The sequence below is a fragment of the Populus nigra genome, chromosome 11, assembly GCF_951802175.1.
Source record: "Populus nigra chromosome 11, ddPopNigr1.1, whole genome shotgun sequence".
Taxonomy (NCBI): domain Eukaryota; kingdom Viridiplantae; phylum Streptophyta; class Magnoliopsida; order Malpighiales; family Salicaceae; genus Populus; species Populus nigra.
Window position 1 is genome coordinate 1,491,308 of NC_084862.1, and position 12,583 is coordinate 1,503,890.

Sequence of the window (12,583 nt, forward strand, 5' to 3'; positions counted from 1 at the left end):
CATATTTTCTGAAATAATTTTTGAAGAATTTTGGTAAATTTTTTTATATATATATCTATATATAAATAATCTAAAACAAAATAATATATAATATATATAATATTAAATGGGCTGGGCTGGTCCGGCCCAACCAACTGGGTTGGGCCGGACTCAGCCTTAAAATGGATTGGGCCGATCTCGGCCCGCACAATTATCCTCTTCTGGGCCAGGCCCGGCCCAGAAGAGATGGCCGGGCCAGGATCCGCCTGGCCCAGCAGCCTAAACCGGGCGGGGGGAATTAATTTCCCCCCACCCCTGCATGCAGAACGATATTCGTTCTGCATGCAGAGAAGGAAAAAAAAACTATAGATATAGGGGAAGAAAGGTTACCTGGCGGGGCTGTGGCGGAGCGTTGCTGGTCTGTCGGCTTCGCTGGCGGTGCTGCGGCGGAGGCCGGTGGCGGTGTCGTGGCTCACGGACGGCGGCTCCAGGCAGCAGCGGCGGTGCTCTGTTTTTCAGTATTTTCCAGTGACCCTCCCCGGTTTGGTTTCCCTCAAGTTTTCAACTCTTCCTTTGCTCTTTCAATGTTTCGGTCTTTTTTCTTTCTTCCCTTCCCTCTCTTCTCTCGGTCTGTTTTCTTTTTTTTTTTTCTCTTTTTTTTTTTCGCCTCTCTTGGTCCTCTCTCTCGGTCTTCCCTTTCTCTCCTCTGTTTTTTTCGTTTTTTCTCCCTCTTTCCCTCCTCCTCCTTCTTCCCTTTTCGGGTCCTTTTTATAGAGCCAAAGCCATGGCCTTTTTTACAGCTCACATGGGGGGGGGCAGCCGGCTGGTCGGCCATGGACGCGGCTGCCGAGGTTCGGCGGGTGGTGCGCGGTGGGTGGTCGGCCATTGTGCCCGGTCGGTGGGCTCCAGGCGAGAGAGTGGCCGGCAAAATTCAAACAAAAGGCATCCCTTTTTCCTTTTCTTCCCCGCTGCATGTTCGGGGGGGGAAAGAAGGAAGATGAACAGTGTCGTTCAAAACGACACCGTTCTGCCCCTTTCCTTTTTTTTTTTTTTTTTTGAATGGATGAAACGGCGTCGTTTTGGATAAAACGCGCCGTTTCATTTAAAACCTGCAAAACGCCAAAACGCGCCAAAGTCCAAATCAGCCCTCAATCATCTTTTGTCCCTTCAATTGCATCCCTGCCGAATTTCGGTCTTCGCCCCCATAGTTGGCCGTGTTTTTCACTTTGGTCCTTGGTCTCTGAATTATGCAATTGAGCCCTCAATTGATCAAATAACTTCCAATTTCTTCAATTAGGCCCCTGAATCAATTAATTCCAGCCCCTATACTTACGCGCCTTCTTCAATTTGGTCCCTGGTTTCGGATTTCTTCAATTAAGTCCCTAATTGGCCCTTAAACTTCAATATTTATGCAATTAACCCCCTGATTTGACTTAATAAATTCCTAAAAAATATATTTTGGCCCCATAACTTAAATTTCTTCCAATTAAAGCCCAAATTGACTTAAAAATCAAATTTTCTTGCAATCAAATCCCCTATAAATTCATTTAAAAATCCAATTAAATCCAAAAACATCCAAATTTGGGCTTTTCTCCTCCAATCCAAATTTTCGTTCTCCACAGGGCTCTCCTCCTTCAATAATATACTGTCAAAAATTCAATCTTCATATTTTTAACCTCATTGAACAATTTTCCGATAATTTTCTGAGCGCTTCTGCCTCCTGTTATTTTTTCTTAACCTCCTTTGGCTATATATATATATTTATATATATATATTTTATGGGGGACCCAAAAATGGGTTACAACAATTGTAAGATTGCAATAAAAGACAATATACAACTTTCATATTAAGCATGTATTTAAATAAAAACATGTATAGGATATTTACTTGTAGAAATACTTAAAAAAATATTTATCTAAAAATTTATTGTTGTGAATGATCAATCTTTTGTATTTAAAATTTTATTACTTTTCACTAAATACAAAAAAGTTGATTTTAATAAGTTTCTTACGATTTCAATAAAAATTATTTTGTTTAAATACACTCCTAAATAAAATCAAACAAACTCACTAATTGTATTCAAATATCTCTCATTGAATCTAAGCTTTTGTGTAGAAAAAAAAACCTAAAAAATAACACAAAGCTTAAAACTGAGTAAATTATGCTGAAAATTAAGGTGAGAAAGAGTATTAAAAATTTACAATTTTTTCTGAACACTATCCAAAAACAATTAGTAAAAAATATTATTCTTCAGTCCATTTTTACTAAGGATTTTGAAATGAAAATTTTTATAGAGTTAATTTTAATAATTACCATAATAATTTCTCATAAAAAAATTTATTAACGTAGGTGTCCGGGTTAGCTTGTGTGCACTTCAACTACTCTCATGGGTCGTGAAGTTAACGACCATGTAAGCCACCAGTGGCCTTCAGAGAACTTTAACTCGTGATCATTGAGGAGCAAATTCAAGACCTGACGAGTTGAACTACCTCTCAGGGTTCATAATAATTTCTCAAAATTGATTTTTAGAGTCGATGTGGAGTCAGTTTTATTGACTTGAATTATAATAAACATTTCTTAATTAGCTAGCGTGGACTCTAAGTCTACAGTCATATTTTAATTCTCATACTTAGTGTTAGAAAATAATATAAATAATATATTAGGTCCTTACCTAACAGCTTAAACTTTTAGGTTGAGATGGTTCTTTGATATGGTATCAGAGCTTTGATGACTAAGTGGTCATGAGTTTGAATCTCATCACCTTCATTTATTTGATAAAAATCAAGCACAAGGTAATGTGAGACTGTGCAAGTTTTAAGTACAAAGGCCTTTCACTCGAGGGGATATGTTAGAGAATAATATAAATCATATCTTTGGACCTTACGTAACGGTTTAAGCTTTTAGGTTGAGATGGTTTTTTGACATGGTATCGGAGTCTTGATGACTAAACAGTCATGAGTTTGAATCTCACCAACCTCATTTAAGTGATAAAAATTAAGCACGAGGTAGTATGAGCATGTGCAAGTTTCAAACCCAAAAGGCTTACACTTAAAGGTGTGTGTTAGAAAAAAAAAATATAAATTATATCTTAGAACCTCACTCAATAACTTAAGTTATTGGGTTGAAATGGTTTATTTCAAGCAAGTTAAGAATTCTTTAATTAATAATTCCTATTTATACAAGGGTCTGCATTGATTTTTTGGAGTCATTTTTAATCTCTTAAATTGGAGTAAAGCTTTCATAATTAACTGGCGAGGAATCTGTCTGGATTCGTTATTTATTATAATAAAATTGTGATGTTTTGAAAATAAATTAGTAGGAAATGGCAACCAAGCCCTTGGTGGCTTAAAGAGTAAGTATTATTAAACGAGGGGTATTGTGGTAATTGAATAATAATTGATAAATATAAATAGGAAGAAAAAAAACACAAAGAACAAAAAGAGGGAGCTGTGTTTTTTAGAGCAAACCGTGAGAGAGAAAGGAGAAGGAAGAAAAAGAAGAAGAAGAGAAAAGAGGGAAATATAAGGAAAGGAGAAGAGAATTGGAGGAAATAAGTTTAAAGGTAAGATTATGTATAAATGTGTGTTAATTAAGTTTTTAATTTCTGTTTTGATAAATGTTAGGGTTTTGAAGATTGTGTTTTGGGTTTGATTGATGAATTAATTGGAATGTTATGGGTTGATTGTTCTGGGTAATTGGTTAATTAGTTGATTGTGAGAGATTGAAGGTAAATATGATGATTTTGAGTTATGATTTTGTTTGAATGGTGAAATTGTGTTAGGAATCAGAAGATGACAGTAGGTAATCTGTGAAATTCTGGGTTTGAGGTTGAAGATGACAAAAATTCAAGGCATTTGAGATTAATGCTTCAAACTCTAAGAGATCATCAGTTGTATGGAAAGTTCTCAAAGAGTGAGTTCTGGTTAGGGAGTGTTGGGTTTTTTGGGACATGTGGTGTCCAAAAATGGGATAGAGGTTGATCCACAGAAAATGGAGGCAGTTAAGCAGTGGCCTAGACCAGTTACAATATCTGAGATTAGGAGTTTCTTGGGTTTAGCAGGATATTACAGAATAAATGAGTACTTAGAAAATAAGTAACATATATAATTATTCAAGAAATTAACGAGTTGTACTCATTATATAATCAACATACATATTTACTTATCATATATGCATATTAAAGATTATCCCACTCACCTGGAAATATAGAACTAAAAGGAATGTCAGACGAAAAGACCCGAAATCCTATTGAGGATTGTTAGAACCTACAATAAATATAGGAAATATACTCAAAAGCAACTCAAAGCAACACAAATAAAAGATTCCAATGCATAAATGAAAACCAGGTTTAGTCTCCTAGGTTTAGGGACTAAAACGACAATTTTCCAAAACAGGGACCAAAACGTAATTTTACCAAAATTGGACCAATCTGGAAAATACATAACTATACTGAATTTTCACCCATAAACCATCCTTAATTCTGTCTAGAACGAACTAGGGACCTAATTGTAATTTTCATAAAGTTCAGGGACTAAAATGTAATTTCCCGAAATTGAGGGACCAAACTGAAAATATTCCAAATCAATTATCAAACTCAGATTCATCATCCTTAACCTCATAATAACATTGTCCAGAATCTCAAAATAAAATTAAGGGTCAAATTATAATTTCCCCAAAGTTTATGGACTAAACTGTAATTTCACAAATTGAGGGACCAAATTGAATTTTCGTCATCTTCAACCTCAAACCCAGAATTTCACAGATTACCTACTGTCATCTTCTGATTCCTAACACAATTTCAATATTCAAACAAAATCATCATCTTTACCTTCAATCTCTCACAATCAACTAATTAACCAATTACCCACAACAATCAACCCATAACATTCCAATTAATTCATCAATCAAACCCAAAACACAATCTTCAAAACCCTAACATTTATCAAAACAGAAATTAAAAACTTAATTAACACACATTTATACATAATCTTACCTTTAAACTTATTTCCTCCAATTCTATATACATATACATACTAAACATATCAAAACTTCTCATAGTTATGTTGATTATATGTAAATGCATTCTTTTAGGAAATATGCCGAGAGCTAAACATGTGGTTAATACCGATTATGTTGGTAATGATCAAGAGGACATTCCTATCGCTCAGCTTAGGAAGGAGAGGCACAAAAAGAGGGTTAGGACCCCTTCACCTCAACCAATGGAAGCAGAAGTTCAGGATGAGGTGGAGTTTGAGGGAGACTATAGTCTGGATGTTGGTAAGAATCAGGAGCAAGGATCCCAGGATAGGGTGTCTTATACTGATAGTGCTTTGGATAAGATTGGACAGGCAATGCAGACCCTAACTGACCTTTTAACTGAGAGAGAGAAAAAGAAGGATAAGAATGCATCTTCGACTTCCCATACTGTGCATGGGGTGAAAGTGCCATTGTCAGAGTTCCTTAAGCTAGCACCTCCTACATTTAAGGGTGTTGATAACTCTGAGGACCCACAACAGTTTTTAGATGCAGTATGGCGTAGGTGTGAGGCCATGGGGTGCACGGAGCATCGTGCAGTGACTTTAGTATCTTTCAGGCTAGAATGAGAGGTGGTTGTGAACTGGTATGAGTCCAAGAGGGGTGAAAGGGCAGTTAGTTCGCCACCGATGGAGTGGAAGGAATTTTCTGAGATGTTTTTGGAACGTTTTCTACCTGAAAGTGTGAGGGAAGCCGGATCATATGAGTTTGAGAAGCTGGTTCAGGGTGACTTGACTGTGACAGAGTATGAAGTGGAATTCACGCGGTTGTCCAGATTTGCTGGGTATTTGGTACCGACTGAGGAAATGAAGATTAAGAGGTTTGTTCAGGGTCTTAATAGCTACTTATTCAAAGCTATTGGGGCTCATGAGTTTAAGATGTACTCGGCCATAGTGGATCGTGCCCGAGCTACTGAGGCACGAGAGTTAGAGGATGAATTATCAGTGGGTTCGGTCAAGAGGCCCAAAGTGGCAAATCAGTTCTCTTTTCAGCAGCGGTTTGATACAGGTCCTAACAGGGGACATGGAGGCCGGCAGGGCCAATTAAATCAGTCAAGGAATTTCTTATCGAGGTCTACTGTCAGGGGAAATAGTAGACATAGCATGAGCGGAGCTGGTTCGACTCAAAGTCATATTATTCAGTTAACACCACAAGGTTCGGATGGGAGGCCTCAATGTCAGTCTTATGGGTCTAGGCATTATGGCACAGTTTGTTATAGGTAGACAGGAGCTTGTTCCGGTTGCGGGCAGACTGATCACTTATTGAGGGATTGTCCGAACAAGCGGTGGTCCAAGCCTGATGCTTCTATACCGATTACATCTCCCACTCAGACTCAGTCAGCTAGCCATTTTATGTTTCAGGGTGCTCGTGGAGCTGGTGGGCGTGGCCAGCGGGGCCGTGGAGTAGGCGGTAGAGGTTTTACGCCAACAAGTCAGAGACAGGCACGAGTTTTTGCCATTACTCAGCAGGATGCCCAGACATCCAATACTGTTGTCTCAGGTACACTCTTAATATGTTCCTTTGAGGCTAGAGTGTTATTTGATACGGGGGCAACTCATTCTTTCGTGTCGTCATATTTTGCTTTAAGGTTTACTAAACAACCCATTTTGTTAGAGAGTCCTTTGTGTGTGAATACCCCTTCGGATGAGGTTATGTTTGGGGAATATGTTTGTGTTGATTGTGAGGTTCAAGTGCAAGGTAGAAACCTATTAGGCGATTTGGTAATTTTAGAAATAGTAGGTTTTGATGTGATACTAGGTATGGATTGGTTATCAAGGCATCATGCCTCAGTTGATTGTTGGAATAAGACAGTGGTTTTCAAACCTGATGAGGAGACAAAGTTTGCTTTTCATGAAGATGGGTTATCATCTCATCTAGTATTCTCTCAGCCATCACGAGAAGGATGGTACGAAAGGGTATGCAAGGGTTTTTGGCTTATGTGCATGATGTGAACATGGAGGTCCCGAGGATGGAACAAGTTTCGATAGTTAAGGAATTCATCGATGTTTTTCCCGATGACTTACCTGGATGTTGGTATGAGGTTGGTGAGAGGAGATTAATGGGTCCCGAGTTAATACAGATTACTTTGGATAAGATTAAGGTGATCCGAGATAAGCTTCAAACAGCTCAAAGTAGGCAAAAGAATTATGCGGATAAGAGGAGGTGTAATCTAGAATTTTCAGTGGGTGACAACGTGTTCCTAAAAGTCTCCCCGACTAAAGGGATATTCAGATTTGGGAAGAAAGGGAAGTTGAGTCCTAGGTTTCTGATAGCAGGTGAACCTTGTTGAGTGTTCCTGCTTCTTCAGTTTTGGGTCGGTATGCCTTGCTTATCTTTCAAGGCTATTTGATTTGATGTCTTAGGCGCTCCACTATTACCTTATTTTAATTAAGTTTGAACTTTTGACAATGTAATGAGTATTATGGATTATTGTTTTTGTTTTAATTACTGATGAGGAGTTTTAAACTATCTTTTGGTTTTATCAGTTTTGAATAATATAATATTTCTGAAGATTATGAAATGTTGCGTATTTTTGAATAAATTATGCTTTTGATATGTCCGTTTTGAGGCTTAGCGTAGGCGGTGTGTCCTTCCGGCACCGCTCCTGCGTTGCCGGTTAAGGACCCGGGATTCGGGTCGTGACAAAAATAGCATGCAATTTAGTCTTTTTCAACCAAGTTGCAAATTGGGTCTGATTTTTCTATACTTTTTGGCGTTGTCCATCCTTTAGATTATAAACTAGCTATTTTACTCGGCAATTCATTGCGGATCAGATATTTTTTTAATTAAAAAAATTATTTATATTATTTTTTTAATATGTTTTTATATTATATATATATATATATGAAAATATTCATGCATTTATATTATTAAATAAATTGAGAATTATATGTGTTAATAAACAGAAAAAAATCATTAACATTAATTAAAAATAAAATAAAATAAATAAGAAACAAGTATAGATCAATAAATTTAATATTGCAAGACGAGATATTTATCTGATTGTGTTTATTAAATTAATTTATTAAAATTAATTTTTTATTCAATCAAATGATATTAAAAATAATCAAATTAAATTTATTGAATAAAACAAAATAAAAAAATATCATGCAATGCTTCACATATTAAAAATATTTTTTATTTTAAAAAATAAATTTCATCTATATAAAAGATTACAAAAATAGATGAATTAGAATAATCTTTCCAAAAACTAAATACACACAATACCATTAAAAAAATCTATATTCAAAAAAGGCTAAGTAAGAAAAAAATCACAAATAAGAGATATTAATTGAATCATAAATTTAAAAATTATTTAAGAAAAAATACATTCAAAGAAGGTATCAATTAAAAAAAAAGATTAAAAGAAGAAGAAGAAGAAGCTTAAATATTGTTGCTTAACTCATCAAACATGTATTTTAGGTAAATTAAGCTAAAAATTATGGTGAGGAAAAGTGTAAAAAATTTTACAAATTCTTTCTACACATTGTCCACAAAAAACCACAAAAAACATTATTCTTCAGTCCATTTTTACCGAGGATTTTGAAACCAAAACTTATATCGAGTTAATTTTTATAATTACCATAATAATTTCTCTTCTTTAATTATTAGCTTTAATTATAAAAAAAACTTAATATTTTGGTTTAAGTTCAAGTTTTTTAGTTGAAAAAATTATTAAGTTTCAAGAAACTATTATTTAATAAACTAATCAAAATCCTTAATTCATGGACTTGACAAAAGAATAGGATGGGAAAAAAAATTCTTTATAAGTCAAATAATTATAAATCTAAATCCAAGTCTATAACAGGTTGTAAAAAAAATCTTTTATAGCCCAAAGATTAATTTGTAGTAAATTCAAATATATGCCTCAACTTGGGCCTAAACAATCTCTTATTAATGGATATAATTAAAAACTAAAAATTATTTAAGAAATATCTAACAAGTCCCGTATATGAAGGATCTGCATTCATTTTTAGGAGTCAATGTGAATTGTTTAATATCTTAAATTATAATAAACTTTTCTTAATTAGTTGGCGTGGACTCTGTGTCTAGATCAGTCATTTTTAATTCTCATACTTAGCTGGCGTGGACTTTGTGTCTAGAATTGATGTGTGGAGTCATTTTTATTGACTTAAATTATAATAAAATGCATTAATCTCAAGCAAGTTAAGAATTCTGTAATTAATAATTCCTATTTATAAAGGGAGCTGCATTGATTTTCTGGAGTCATTTTTAATCTCTTAAATTGTAGTAAAGCTTTCTTAATTAGCTGGCGAGGAATCTGTATGTCGGGATTCATTATTTATTCTGATAAAATAGCATGCAATTTAGTCTTTGTCAACCAAGTTGCAAATTGGCTCTGACTTTTCTAAACTAATTTAGATTATAAACTAGCTATCTGATGCAGGCATTATAGGTTAGATATTTTTTCCTATAAAAATTGTTTATACTGAATTTTTTGACATATATATATATTGAGAAGTTCATGCAGACATGAAAACAAATAAATTAAGAATTATATGTGTTAATAAATAAAAAAATTATTAATAATAACTAAAAATAAAATTAAAATAATAAAAAAGCAGATATAAACCGATACATTTAATCTGATAAAACAAAATATTTACTTGATTGTACTTGTTGAATTTGTTTATTAAAATTAATTTTTTATTCAATCAAACAATAATAGAAATAGACATGCAAATTAAACTGATTGAATAAAATATAAGAAAACAATTATGCATTGTTGTACATATTAAAAATATTATCTGAAAATAAATATTTTTTATTTTAAAAAATAAAGTTTATCTATAGGAAAATTAAAAAATAAATATAGATGAATTAGAATATTCTTTCCAGAAACTAAATACACACAACACCATTAAAAAAATCTTTATCCAAAAAAAGTTAAATAAAAAAATCACAAAGGAGTGATATTAATTGAATTAAAATTTAAAAATTATTTAAGAAATATTGTAGCTTAAATCATCAAACATGTATTTCGAGTTATGAAATCAACTGGGTTCAATAATTGTTTTTTTTAATTTCTATTTAACCCTTAATTAAAAAAAAAAACCAAAAAACAGCTCAGGCTCTCTTGGGTCCATGGTCGAGCACGCTTGAGTCATTGCAAGGAAAAACCCAAGCGTATGGGTGGGCTTTCTAGCCCAACCCAGCGTGCTTGGGTTTGATTCTATTTTTAAAAAAGAAAAAAACACAAATGACGTGTTGTCTGTGAGTCTAGATTTTGACCACCATAGTGGTACCCCGAAAATTAGGGCAGTGCCTCTTTTGGTTAAAAAAACTTGATTTTTAAGTCATTTCATCCACAAAACACCTCACCAACACCCTTATAACACCCAAAAACCATTCTATCAACTTTACATACCCCAAAAATAACCTAAAAATCTGAAATTTCGTTTTGATTCTCTCGACTTAGATCTAGTTTTTTATGTGAAATTGAGGTTCTAAACAATGACTATGAAGCCCCTCTCATATCTAGGAACTTGTGGACACCAATAAAATCTATTTTGGTGGTCGAAAATAAACTAAACGATGATGTTTTCTTTAATTGTTAGAATTCAACAACACTTCTCCCACTTTCTAACCCTGAATTGAAAAATAACACAAATAAAATTGTGTATCAAAAATAATTTTTTAAAATTTCAAGAGACCTAAATTATATGAATGATATTATTTTTAAAAATTAAAGACACAAGTGCATTTTATTTGAAGTCTCTTGTAGCTACTTATATTTGATGTCTTTTTTATTTTAGTACTCATTCTTTCAGTTCTACTCTTAACTAAAAAATCATAAATAATTAGCCTTCGATTATGATTAAATCATAGAAAATAAAACTTCAAAGATCAAAATAAATTATTATTAAAAAACAATAAATCTACAGTGTTTTATGAATGTATATAATAAACAATACCCAATTATAGCGTGTGTGTGTGTGTATATATATATATATAAAACCACACGGTTTTAGAGTTTTTTAAATCCCTCATTTAGACTCTAATTAAAACCTCACAGAAGAGGACAGATTTATCACTGGATTTCTGTCTCTCTCACAAAACAACTAATTATGACCTCTCTCATATTGTCTAGTCAAGTTTCATCTAGTTTTTACTCACTAAAGCCATGCACACCAAAATAGAATTTCAACGGTTATTGATTACCTTTGAAAGGAGGCACGCATATACAGATGGTTTTTTCTTATTGGGCAAGTGTCTAGCTAGGTGTACTTATACGAGTAATAAAAAATAAGATTTAATTAAAAAAATATGGATTTACACATCATTTATACGAGTAATGAGTCGCTGTGAAAAATTTGACAGCATTCAGGATCTCACTAGCTAGGTGTATTTATATACTATATATCTCTCTCGTTAAAAAATAATTTATCCTGAAATTAATAAGAAACTTTTCAATATTAAGTTAGTATTTATAGAGAAGAAACAAATAATATATAGAAAAGAAAAGTATAGGTATGTTGTGTGCAATATCTCTGGATTTAGCCTATGTTTGGCTGTGAAGAAAATGGGTCCCTCCTCTACTAGGTGTATTTATATAATATATATCTCTCTAGTTAAAAATGTTATTATCCTGATAAAGTAATGTTGGTTCTAATTGAAAATCTCTGTTCGTGAACAAAAATCATAGTCACAAGTTAATTGGCTATCAAATTATGGTATCCCAATTTTTGAATTTTCAAAAGAATAATAATAAATAAATAAAATTTTATAATTAAATTAAAACAATACGAATTGAAAGTTTGAGAACTAATAATGATGGAATTATAAATTTAAAAGTCAATTTGATCAAAGAATTGATAAGTTTGGGAACTTAATTAATATTAAAATTTGTTTAATTAATGAAATCAGAGGCTTAATTGAAGAAGTATCAAATTTTGGGGTTGATTTGGGTTGACATTGCAAAAACTTAAAGTTCAAGGATCAAAGTGAATAGGTGGTGATACCATGAGAGGTTAATTGATTTTTCTGGGGATAATTTTGAAAGAATTAAAAGTTGAAAAGCCAATTAAAAATTGAATTGATTAAATTGAAAACCAGTGACTGTTTTGTAAATGGCACCAAAATCCAGGGGTTCAATTCTAGGGTTCAACTTAGGGGAGCAAATTGAAAATAGCCATTTCAGTTGAAAACGACGTTGTTTCTAAGCAACTGTTCATTCACCTTCTTCATTCCACCGATTCAGCAGAAACTGCAGCAAAACCATTCGGGTCACGTCTCCTACCAGCTGCCCACCTCGCCCCCACGATGCCATATTCAAATGCCAAGATGTCGTAACCAATAGTCTTGTAATGGCAGGACTGTTGGTCCCTGTTTCTTCTCAAAACAGAGACGAACATGCCTCATTATCTTGAGGCACGAACGCACAACATTCTCTAGCTTTATAAAAGCCAGAGAAAGGCTAGATGAGTAGGGGATTGAACGAACGAGTAGAAGAGAACAAGAGTGGAGGAAAGAACAAAGAAAACCAGGAAGACAGAAAAAACAAACAGAGACTTAGAAACGAAAAACAAAGACATAAAAAAAAAGACTA